The sequence below is a fragment of the Anoplopoma fimbria genome, chromosome 10 (assembly GCF_027596085.1).
Source record: "Anoplopoma fimbria isolate UVic2021 breed Golden Eagle Sablefish chromosome 10, Afim_UVic_2022, whole genome shotgun sequence".
In the NCBI taxonomy this organism is placed as follows: domain Eukaryota; kingdom Metazoa; phylum Chordata; class Actinopteri; order Perciformes; family Anoplopomatidae; genus Anoplopoma; species Anoplopoma fimbria.
Genome location: NC_072458.1, coordinates 227,170 through 239,472, shown reverse-complemented (window position 1 = coordinate 239,472; position 12,303 = coordinate 227,170).

Sequence of the window (12,303 nt, the reverse complement as noted above, 5' to 3'; positions counted from 1 at the left end):
ATCCCTCATTGCGATTCTGTACATTTGCGCCGGTCTTCCTCCATCATTCTCAGCTGTTTCAACTGGAGTGTTTCTTTCTTTAGCTGGTCTTTCGATCACCAGAGTCTTTTGTTCTGCCCTCCTCCCTCATTCTCTCCTCATTTTTTCCCGTCTCTACAGTCTCTCAGTGGCTTTGTCCCTTTCGTCTTTTTCCATCTTAGTTCTCAAGTCGTTTCAATTCTTTTCGTATGCTCCATTTCCTTTCTTCAAATCTCTATATATTCCCGTCTCAGTCTTTCCTTCACAGTAAGTCCCAAGCAGCTCCTCAAAGTACCCATTTCCATTTATTGTCAACTTTTTTGTCTCGTCATTGTTTTACTCGGTCTATTCTGTTGCACTTTTGGTTTCTTTTGTGTAGCTCTGTGAGGTCTGACGTCACCAGACAGGAGAGCTTGTTGTTTTTTTGCAGACACTAACATTCAACTTTTATAGATTTAGTTGGTTTATTCTAGAATTCTGCCATATTTTGCCTTCATTTTTGTATCCATATTTTCTCTACTGCCAGCAGCTGTAATGACAGATGTGGATGTTCCATTAAATTCCATTAAAAATTGGAGGTTTGATTGACAGGTTGCAACTCACCAGAGTGACCGTGCGTGTAAACTGCAGTCACTTTTAGACATGTCTAGCAGACACATGGAATTTACTTACATATTTACAGCTGCACCTATGTGCTAATTTGCAATTCTGCCCATGTGTTCTTCTTGGGAATCACAAATAACAATGAGATTAATTTTTCAAAATGTCAGAGAGTTCAACTCGTGTGAGAAATTAATTAATTATAAAGTTAGATTACAAAGTTAAAGACAGGCTCCCCAGTCTCCGCCAGCGCTCCGAGCAACATCATTTTTGATGCATAGAATAATCATATGCAGCAGTCATTAATTATAACTGAAGTACCTATTTTGTTATGTCACTTGGAAATCACTTGATACTAGGCGTATGTTTCCATAAAATGTTTACCAAGGCTTATACCTACTAAAAGACAGATTTCAACTTTCTTTTTATACTCAATATCAGATTGATTATTGTTAATTATATGGCATCTGTTCTGTCTTAGTCTTCTGGAACAATGTTTTTTTTTCTTCATATTTGTTAACCTTGGGGGCTTTATTTTTCTTGAGGTACACTTTAATCAGCAGCACAAAGGATAGCTCAGATTTCGATTATAAGACACTCTTATTCACTAGAATAAACCTGAAATGACAGCAGTATTTATTTAACATGCATGCTGTGGCTTCTAAAGATTAAATATTCTCTGTCAATCTCTCTTTTGCGTTACAGTATTTCTGTGGTAGGTAGGGCATCAGTAAGGTGGTCATTAGATGCTGCAGTGGAGCATCGGAGAGAACGAGTGGACAGTCACCACGGTGAGAGATTATTTAGCACTGTCCTGATAACTGTCTGGCTGCTGGAAGAATAACTGGCTAGGATGCCTTGCTCAGTAATCTCTCTCCAAACTGAACCAAGGCAACAATAAAAAAAAAGTCATACTGTACAGGCAGGAAAGCAAGAGTGTGCATGTGGATATTCCACTGGCAATCATTGATCTCCTCGGGAACTTGATAATAACTTTAACACCAGCTCCTCTAACTGGAGTAGAGTTTTCCAACATCTTTGAGGGTGGGGTGATTTTTATAAGGCAATGGTGTTATCCACAATGCAGATATTCAAATATTAACATGACAATGATATTAAATCACACACAGAAATTGCAGCAATACCAGAAGTCATAGTCTAGATACCATGTTGTCGATTGCTGCTTTCCCTTTTCATTTACAGTTTTCACATGAATCCGTGAATTGAAGTACTGTGTTCCATCAAAGATTCAATGAAATATACTGTATGTAGGAGGATTACAACGTGTAAAGCTTAAGGAAAATGTTATGCTCTGGAAAAGAAGAAGTTTGATTGACGGGTGGTCCAATCATGCTGGACGAACAAAAGTGTCTAAAGCCAATCTGAATAACCACACTCGGAACTGTGAGTGAAAAACTGGCCGCTGTTGAGGGTGAAGATGTGATATCATTGAATCATGGGAATAACGGAGCATATTTTCACCTGGAAGGCATTCATAGTGCTGCACTCAATCATAAAGTGCCACAAGTGAATGTATAACAAATGGAGAAAGACAGCCAGCCCCCCCCACCCATACCCTGAACACGTCTTTTAAATATTTGAAGCTATGAGAAATAAATGACTAAAAAAGAGTCAGCTGACTAGCGCTCACTTTGGTGCATGAAGGGAAACAATGAAGGCTCTATGAATCACAGGTGAGAAGGACAGAAATGCGTCAAGTTTGCAAAGCTAAAAAAAAAAAATCAAGGGCACCCAACTGCTTTCCTGATGTAACAACCTGAATCTTTTTACATCCAAAATCATGACTATTTCTGTTTGCAAGATGAATCAAACCACAAAATGGTTCAGAATGTATGTTGTTCTCTTTTGGTATCCATAAGCACAGGCTGTGTCGTAAGAGGAGAAACTGACAGCAATGGAGAAAATCATTTGGACAGTCCGGTAATGGAGGTTTGCTTTTTTGAGTGGTAGGTACTTGTTGGTTGTTTGGCATTTTCCCAAATCACACCTACTAGTGCTTCGCTTGCCTTCGCCCTCAATTGTCTTGCCAAAAATAACTCTCTGGTTTTAGAGCTGTGCATGCGCCCCCACACACACACACACACACAAACCTGCACTAACTAAATGGTCCTCCAACATGGCTCCCATGAGTGCACTGCAGATGTTAGATGTTAGCGATATGCCTTGTAATGATAATAACCAGAGTCTGTTTCTCAGCTTCTCACCTCATTCTCCCTGTATCCCTGCCTATTGTTTTACTCTCCATCACCCCCACACACACTCACACTCACACATAAGGCATGTATGTAGCCATCCTGTGATGTTGTTGCTAGGTCACATAATGGGTTAGGGGCCCTTCGGCCATCGGGTTCGGCCAGAATTAGCCTCGTTTCCTACCAGAGGATGGGCTGTTTAAGCATGTTACCAGGCAATTAAGCCCTTGTCTGACATTGGGGTTTCTTGTGACGGATGACAATCATTATCACATGCTGGACAAGAGGATGTCAAAGCATGATAAAATGGGGCTCATGCTGCCTCCATTCCATTCTTTATTTTTGCTTCTATCATGTGTACCCAGTGCCCACATGGTGACAACAAACCAAAGGGCAGTGAACCAGAGTGTGGCCTTAGAACCCATGTTAAAACAGGCTTATGAGACCCAAACCTCAGATGACAAAGACAAAGTGTTTTCAACAAAATTCTTGTGAATGTTGGCAACTCAGATAGAATGTGTGGGACTGTCACAGCCAACAAGCAGAGATATTCTTTGGATAATTGCTGGAGCATTGCAAGCCAGAAGATTTTGGGGGTTGATCACACACATTAGAAAGGATGAAGCAACGCTGGTCCAGCCACATAGCGGAGAGGCAAATCACAGATCTTGAGAAGTGATGTGTTGGAAGAAGACGTTAGCAAGACGCAACGCTGCAGAAACAAACAGCCTCGGTAGCTTCAGCCATGTACCCAAAGCCATGTTTTTTCAAACCCAATGACAAATTTTCTTCAATTTATTACATTATTGAATCCACTTCTAAAATAATTTCAAATCCTCAACCCTTTAAAATGTATTTTTTTTTTTCGGTTTCCATCATTTTCAAGTGAAATTACTGGATCTTTAGAATTTTTGAGAAACCAGGAACATGAACAGTGATGCTGGTGTGGTCCGAGGTGAAACAGGTTTAAACTTGTCATATTCTTTTCTTAACTTTCCTTTTCCTTTTGTTTGTTTGGTGGGCTCGTGAGTTTGTCCAGGTCAGATAAAAGCCAGCTTTTTTGTGAAAAAAATCTGGCCCTTCTCAGGTGCAGCATCAGGTGTGCTACAGCGAGCAACACATCTCATGAAGCTGTGTTTCCTAGGCCAAAGTAGTCATGGTTGTATTTTGAGTCTTTTCTCCTCCAGAAATACTGGGTTTAATTGGTCACTGATCATATTTCATCACAAACACGTATTTCAAAAGATGACAAATAATTCTGAAAAAGGCTGAGTATTATTACTGCTAAATATAAAACATCAGGCAGAAATATTTAGTTTAGTAGTCAGTTGTAATCACAAAAGTGGGAAACCACTATTTGTTTTCCCGCACTGTCTATCCCTTAGCCTGTTTCATTACACCTCGATCATGCACACAAAAAGCCTCTTGTCACATGGGTCTTTTGTGGAAACATGCATGTTTGTCTTGACAACTTAACAATGATAAGCAACATTACAAAGGCTGTCCTCGTGTGAGAACGTCAGAGTGCAAATGTGACACGTTTCCTTTTGTTACAATGCCATTTTGAGTACCCATGTTCTTTTTCCACACTCACACTTTCTTTCACACACACAAATATATACACTCGCAAGTCACCTCGCATGACTGGCAGACCCTATGTCTGCTCCCCTGGGCACTGCGGCCCCTTTTATTAGAAATGTATTCTATCAGTGCTTTTAATGTAAAAATGCAATAAAGTCATTTCACGCCATGTTGAGCAACTTTGCCACATTATTGTTAGGTCTCTGTGGCTTTCTAAGGGGGAGGCCAGACCCTCAACCACACACACACACACACACACACACACACACACACACACACACACACACACACACACACACACACACACACACACACACACACACACACACACACACACAACTTGGCAACCTCGTGTACCTCCTCTGTGACAGGTATAGAGGAATAGAAATGAACAGATGAACAGCTCAGTAAATCCCTGTGTACATTTGGGTTGGAGTGGAGTCAGCAGCGAGAGAATGAGCCCTTGTGAAAGTCTGTAGCATATGGATTTCACTGGGATGTCACAACATATTGTACAGTGTGGCAATGACACATTGTGGGGTTCACAGTCAGAATGATGTCATCATTAAACAATAAAGCAAACGCAAGATCATACTGCTGGAGAATCCCGCTGCTTGCCTCCTTTAAATTGCATATTTCTGACTGTATCTCTTCTTTATCAGACCCATAACTTATTCAGTCGTGATCAAATATGGCTTATCATTGCACCATCTTATAAACTCTAGTCAGAACACATTCAGGCCCTGCAAGATCTATTTTTCTCCTTCAAACCGACAGTTTTGAGAAAACAGCCCACAGAACCAACAAACTTCTGCTTGCAAACTTTGCACAGCAGGTACTCATGGGAGGGTACTGAAAAGACAGTGGTGGAAGCTGATGAGTTATGCAAACAAATCAGTCAGGGGAATGCTCATTATTGTGCATTTTTGGTTTGTTTGTTTGTGTAGCTTTTTTTTTTCTCTCTCAATGGCTAACAGTGTTGTCTCATCTGAGAGCTGCTCATCTCTCGGTGACATTGCACTCCTCTCCATTTGATATGCACACCATCTAGCTGATTCAAAATGTTCTCCTGCACAGTGCCAAAACTGACATGGCAACTTATCAATGAGGGTGCTAGTAATCACTGTGCCTCTATACTCTCTCCTATTCAACCAGCTTCTTTGTCAAAAGCTATTTTCTAGTGAGGAGGTATAATGACCACGAAAGGAAAGGCAGTTTTGGTAAGAGGTTTTATAAAAAATTTAAAAAAAAAAAAGCATTAACTGTTCTAAACTAAAATGTGAACCTTATAATGTAATTTATTAATAATGTCCAATTAGTGCCTCAAGTACTAATGGTTCATTTCTGTCTGGCAGTGTCTATTTGGCTGACAAGCTCAATTGTGCTCTTTGACCACTTTGCTACTAATTTGGGATAATGGCAGCATGTTCCTGTTTTAAACAAACATCCGCCTCCTCAAAACAAGATGGCCTTCTGAATGTTTCTTAAATCTTGGTGTGTCTTTACATCTTACACTTTCTCCGGGCTGTAATTTCATGGCAGTACAATGGTTGGCACTACCAGCACTGCTACAAGTAAGTATTTCCTTGCCTGAAATGTGCTTAGTTGGTTACTTAGGTATTTTCATGCCTAATGTAGTACACAAGGTACAATGATGGAAAGAGAGTGTTTGTTTATCTGATATTAGAAAGAAAATCTTAGGACCATATCCTTTAAACTCATTGTGATACATAATGTTTTGGATTGTTGTGGCACAAGCCTGATTTCCACCCCCAAAGTAAGGCATAAATGGATGTTGAAATGCTCCTTAAAAGACTATTTGCATATCAATATTTGTGCCCGCTCCACCACTCAATAAACCTGTCAATGATAAATAGGGCAAAGATGTGGAATTTCGTCGTCACATCGGTTCTCTAGTGCCAGAGCATCTGTGGTCATTTGTAGTGTCCATACCACAAATACGTCACATGTTTCTGCAAACCATCATTGTAGTAAATTCTCATTTTTATTATCAAACATCAGAAGGAAGATCAATGATTTATTCACAACATGGTTCAGGATAAAATTCAGCGATCATTAACATTTAAATGATGACTCAAAATGATGAAATTCATTCCTCATAAATAATTTGAAGTTAATAAATGTGCTTTTGACAGATAACTCTGTTTAGACCACAGAAGTAATAAGTATCAGTGAAATTGGTAAACAACCTAAACAGTCTCACCTGCAGCTATCTCAGCTGAAACCATGTGTACGCTGGTTTGAAGCAGGCTTATGCACACATTCTTCCTTTATGAATCCCAGTTTATGTGATAAGACGTACGCATCATTTATACAACTGGCCCCAAGTGTTTTCAGCACCGTGCTATTCAGTTGATAACTGTTTATCCTATTAGTATTCAGAGACCAGTTCTGTACTTGATAAAATGACACAATAACTACAAAATTACACCAAATAATAATAAATAAACTCTTAAAGACCCTCCAACCGGCAGACATCCAGATCAGCATCAAAAAGATTTAATGCACTCAACCTCCTCTGCTGGCTGTATTTAAGCCTTCTCCTTCAGCTGATTGAATCCCTTCTGCCACCTGAAGGCATCCATTGTTAACTTCAATCATGCACAACCTGGCTGCCCCAAAATAGACACACGAACGTCTGTGCTTCAGCGAACACATCAGACTCAGGTAGAACTCAGCATTAACCAGATTTTTGTGCGACATCCTGGGATACAATTAATAAAAAGGCCTCAATGAAAATATCTTGGGACTATTAAAAATAATTTCCCCTCTTTTATCCTTCCAAGAAACCCATGACGCATGTAGCTATTGCCCCTGACAGCTTTGTGCGTCAGGCCTTCTTTAAAACTTGTCAAATGTAGTGATTCATTTAATATTTTAAAATGCATATTTTAATGAGAACTATAGCTCTCGGTTGGATAGTTTGTGATACATTGCTGTGGGTGATAACTGATAACGGTCTTGATAGTCATGTAAACAGGATTATAGAAATGTGTCAATTAATGCAATCATAATCAGCTTAAACAAGCCGCTTCACTTAGTTTTGGCAGCAGGGGTGTTATTTTCACATGTATACGTAGTCAAATCTAATTAAATGCCATCGTATTTGTTCGAGCAAAAACAATCAGGACTTTTTTTTACTTCGTACCAATTTACATGAAGCCTAAAAGAAAGTCCGGAACTTCTTATTTTTTTGTGGATAGTTGTGTTGTGAAATGAAAACGTGGAAGCGTATTGAAAAAAACATGAAATGGACCAGACTATCCACAAACGAGAGGCGCAGCATCTTCTTCTGGACCAAAACATTTGCAATGCTGAGTCTTACCATTCGGATCCTCTCAGAATAAATTGGTTTTCCCATTTGGAAAACCAGTTCTCTCCATTTGGTGAGCCATACTTTTCATCCTGTGATTTGCACAAGTGTTTGAAAGGGATGAAATGAGAAATACAACTTACTGAGAGGAAAATGATGAATTGTAATGCCCATATATTCCATCTCAGAGTGCTCAGCATATAAGCAAAAGAACAGGTGCACACTTGAGGATATCCTCCTCGACCTTGTGTAAATGGCCTAATATATTATTCTGGTCTTGCAATTTTAGAATAACAATACGTGACGGCCGTATCTTAGGCTTAACAGAAGTGGACAAGACAACAAATTGCTAAATGTGTGTGCGTGTGTGTGTGAATGCAAACATCAAACGCATTTAAAGCTGTTCATGTGAATTAATTTATCAATGCACAAGTGTGGTTGCATTGGACAAACATCTACACCTCGTTGTGCGATACTGTACACTGCTGTGTCTCTGTGTGGATCCACTTGTGCCTCTGTGTGTGTGTGTGTGTGTGTGTGTGTGTGTGTGTGTGTGTGTGTGTGTGTGTGTGTGTGTGTGTGTGTGTGTGTGTGTGTGTGTGTGTGTGTGTGTGTGTTGCGGCAGTGCTGTGATCGTCCTGACCTAGAAAAGCACTGAGACAGAGAGCTGAGACTCTCTGCGCGGTGACAGAAGGAGGGGGAATCCAAGCGCCGGTGCTCAGCTTCAATGAGCCAGGCGGCAGACTCGCTCTGTCAGTAGCACCGCCGCCGCTCACCCCCCCCCAATTCCTCCCTCCCCACAAACTGAAACGATGCTGTGGAACACCGCTGCTCCAGGATGAGGACAGGCACCAATCAGAAGTTCACCGTGCCCCTCCAAGAAACTATTTTTGAACAAATTTGGAAGGCTGCTTGCATCACTCTTGCCTGCTGCATCAAAGATGCTGGCTGTTACTCTGCAGCAAATCGAACGCGATCGTGCTCGCCTTTTAGTTCACTCCGATTCAAGTTGCATTAATATTATATGCTTTGAAAAGCAGTATCTTTCAGACGCCGTTTAGAAACCTCAATACCAATCATCCGCCCATTACACCGGGTTTAAGCAGTGTGTCCATGTGGTGTCATATTTCTGGCAGATTTTTTCTAACGCCGCTCAAGAGGACAAAGGTGCCGGCAGACAATGCTTAAAAAACACTTTCATAACCTTTTCCCTGATAGCAGTTGGTGTTTTCAGATCTATAATTGAGCCTGTCCCTTTGCTGAAAAATGCTGTAAACAGATAAGGAAGGTGAGGCGACAAGGGAGCACATCTGTGATGTATCATGGCAACTGAGGCAGATGGAGGAGAGGGCTGTCATAGGAAGGCCATTCACAGCTGCACAATAGATTAGTCACACACCCTCACAAAATACACACCAGCACACATTATCCTATAACATCAATCAGGCAAGAGGCAAGTATATTGTCTTTGTGATGAAAAGATCCTTTACTCCACAAGCAGAGTCAAATTAACTTTGTTTAATTACAGCCCCAGCTTCCCACTGAGCACAACAAAGACAAGTGACTGGTACCCCAAGCATCCTGTGTGTGCATTATTCACTGACTGATAATGACCCATGACTTATATTTAGTGGGAGTAATGTGACACATAGGGCTCAGGTGTTTTTTTTTGTTTTTTTGTATGAAGGAGCATCCAATCAGACACAGCAATCAGAGCTCCCGACATCTAACTGACCCAGAATCTTCCCGTCTCATCCACTTATGATAATGTCAAGTGCTTTGTGCGTTCGGACCGTGTTTGAGGAGACAGTAAAGTTGAGTGAGACGAAATTGCAGCTTCTTAAAATAGCCTTAAAAAAAGTGGGCAGACTTATTCAGACAGACTTTTAGTCTTCAGATGGAGATCAGAACACGTCATCTTCTGTTTCGAGTGTATGTACAGGGGAGACAGAACACCACATGAAAATATATTCTTCCAGCTGATGTCATTTGATGTCAGACTAGCTTTCCTTTCTCGGGTCCCCCGGGGCATTTAAGACTTTTGTTCTTTTGAGATCAAACAGTCGGGCTAAACTGCTGCTCTGTCCAACCAATTAACATCCTCTCTTTCCGCAAAGGGATGAAAGTTGGCATTCTGGTTATGTTTGGTTTTCGGCAAGTGTGTTGATTTATTGCACCATCCTTCTCAGTTATGCATCCTTAAGCCAAGCCAGCGGTGATAACTGCAAGTAGGGAAACCCAAACATAACACAGGAAATTAAGATATAACAGCCTTTGGTTTGTCTTGCAGTTGATCTCCCGTACATTTGATTTGAATTTGCTATTCAACAAAAACAGGTGCATATGATGTATGCACCAATTAAATCCAGGGATATTGTCTAACTGACAATTTGACACATCTTTGCATTACGTCGGTAAAACAGACACTTTTGCTGAGGTCCTTGAAAGTTGCCGGAACAGCTCTGGACTGGTTTTGTTTGAGAAAAAGTGTTACCTCTGTAGTGTAGACCTGAATCAGGCATATGCAAAATACACACTTACTATCCTTACAACATTAAATACTTACTGTCAACATCTACCCTGTATTTTACGTTGTGTTCAAGCAGGTTGGATTTCTTAAGAAAACAGAGATTACTTGAGTTAATTAAAGGGTTTTGCTTTGTGACACAAAGCAGGAAAAGAGCAGTGTTCCACCAACACAAACAGAGCGGAAGACAGAATATCAGATGGTGAAATGAATAAAAGATTATCTTAAAATTACTTTCAACGTTATTGTTCCTTTTAATAAAGCAAAATAGGAAGCAGATGCACATGTTTATCCAAGTGTATCGTGTTTGTCACACATAAGTTTACTGTAATATTTCAACATTTTGGCAAAGTTAGATTGCAAAAGATGGATACCAAGTTCATGTCTTTATGGTAAATATTAAAGCTTAAGCCATAAACTGGATAACTTAGCTTAGCATAAAGAGCCTGGCTCTGTCTAAAGATAACCAAATCCGCCTATCTGCACATCATAAAAAACAATATGTGGAAACAAGACGTTGTGGTTTTACGGGGGGTTATGATTTCTTGGCCTAGGGTGACTTCCTGGTGTCTATACAGGCAACTTCCTAGTGATTGTTTAAGAATCAATAGCAATTGGGACATTAATGCTTTCAGTCAACCAAATCATGTTGGGCTCTGCAGTTTAGATGTAATTATGATAGGAAAAACAGGAAAGCAACATGTTGCTTTGAGTTGAAATATTGATCTAATGCTTAGCTTAATATAGCTATGAAGTATGAGGAAATAACTGAATGGGACTACTTTTTGTAAATGGTCAAAGTGCACATGCAAAGCTCCCTGTGAAGCTTATATAACAGGGAATGAGCTGTGCAAAAGATAAAAGCAATGTTGTTACAACTCTGAAGCCAAAACAACCAGAACAATGAAACGTGATTCGGGAACCATGTACTTATTAAGACGCAATGAATATTCATATTGCAATTTGAAAAAAAACATGTGTCAAACAATTAGCTCAGCCACGGTAAGAATTAAAAAAAAAACGGGCAGATAGCAGCCAGCGACATTACAGCAAAAGTTATCAGCTGGCAGACACCATGACATGGCCCAGTACAAAGACCTGGGAGAGCAAAACAAACAACGAGCAGCTTCAGCAACCTTGTAGCATATTTCCAAACACAGACTGAACAGAGCCAAGACATTAACACAAACAGCAACCTAGGAGAAGTGAGGCCGTGCTTCCCCGGCAGGTCAGCAGAAAGATCCGGTATCCACTTAAAAAGGTGCCAATGATGTCCCAAGGTGAAGCTAAGCAGGACAGCAGAACTCCAGTCTCAGGCTAAAGTGTTAGGTTAAGGCTAATAAAATAAAACAGGGTTGTTTCTCCTCAAAACCCTTTAGGGGCAACATAGCTGAACTCTTAGTGGGCCTGCTAGCTTTATTAGAACCAACAGGAGTGCAGCTAACAAGTTTCTGCAAAGTTGGCTAATCAGCAGTGCAGCAGCAGCTGCTGGAGTAAGGTGAGGGGGGGGGAGCTTTCACACTTTAAATAGACCGCCTTAATGGAAAAGGAAGTGGAGAATGTCATGTGACTATAGCAGCATCACAGGTGCATTTCCTTACAACTTGCAGGTTGTGGTGTTTAAATATCCAAACATGTATGGCGTGTATGCAAGTTGCTCTTACAATTCTAATTTGGTCATGCAAGTGGGTTGACTGTTGCATTTGTTTGACTTTGGTGTACCTAACAAACTTGAAATTAAGTGTACAAAGTAAATAAGCTCCATCAGCAGCAACATTAAAATACACAGGTATTACACGATCTGATTAAACCGCTGTTCAGGTTGAAGCTGGGCACAGCTAAGCAGACACCTATCAACCTTCAGATATAACACCTGCGTGAGTGTGTAGGCCCTTAAGTTACAATTTAATAAATGATTTAATTAATTTAATAGAGTTTGGTATTTTTTTCTTTACACTGTTGTATATTTTATTATCTAAAGAATCTGGGCATGGGCAGGATGGGGATGGGGTACCAGAGAGAGTAGTGGA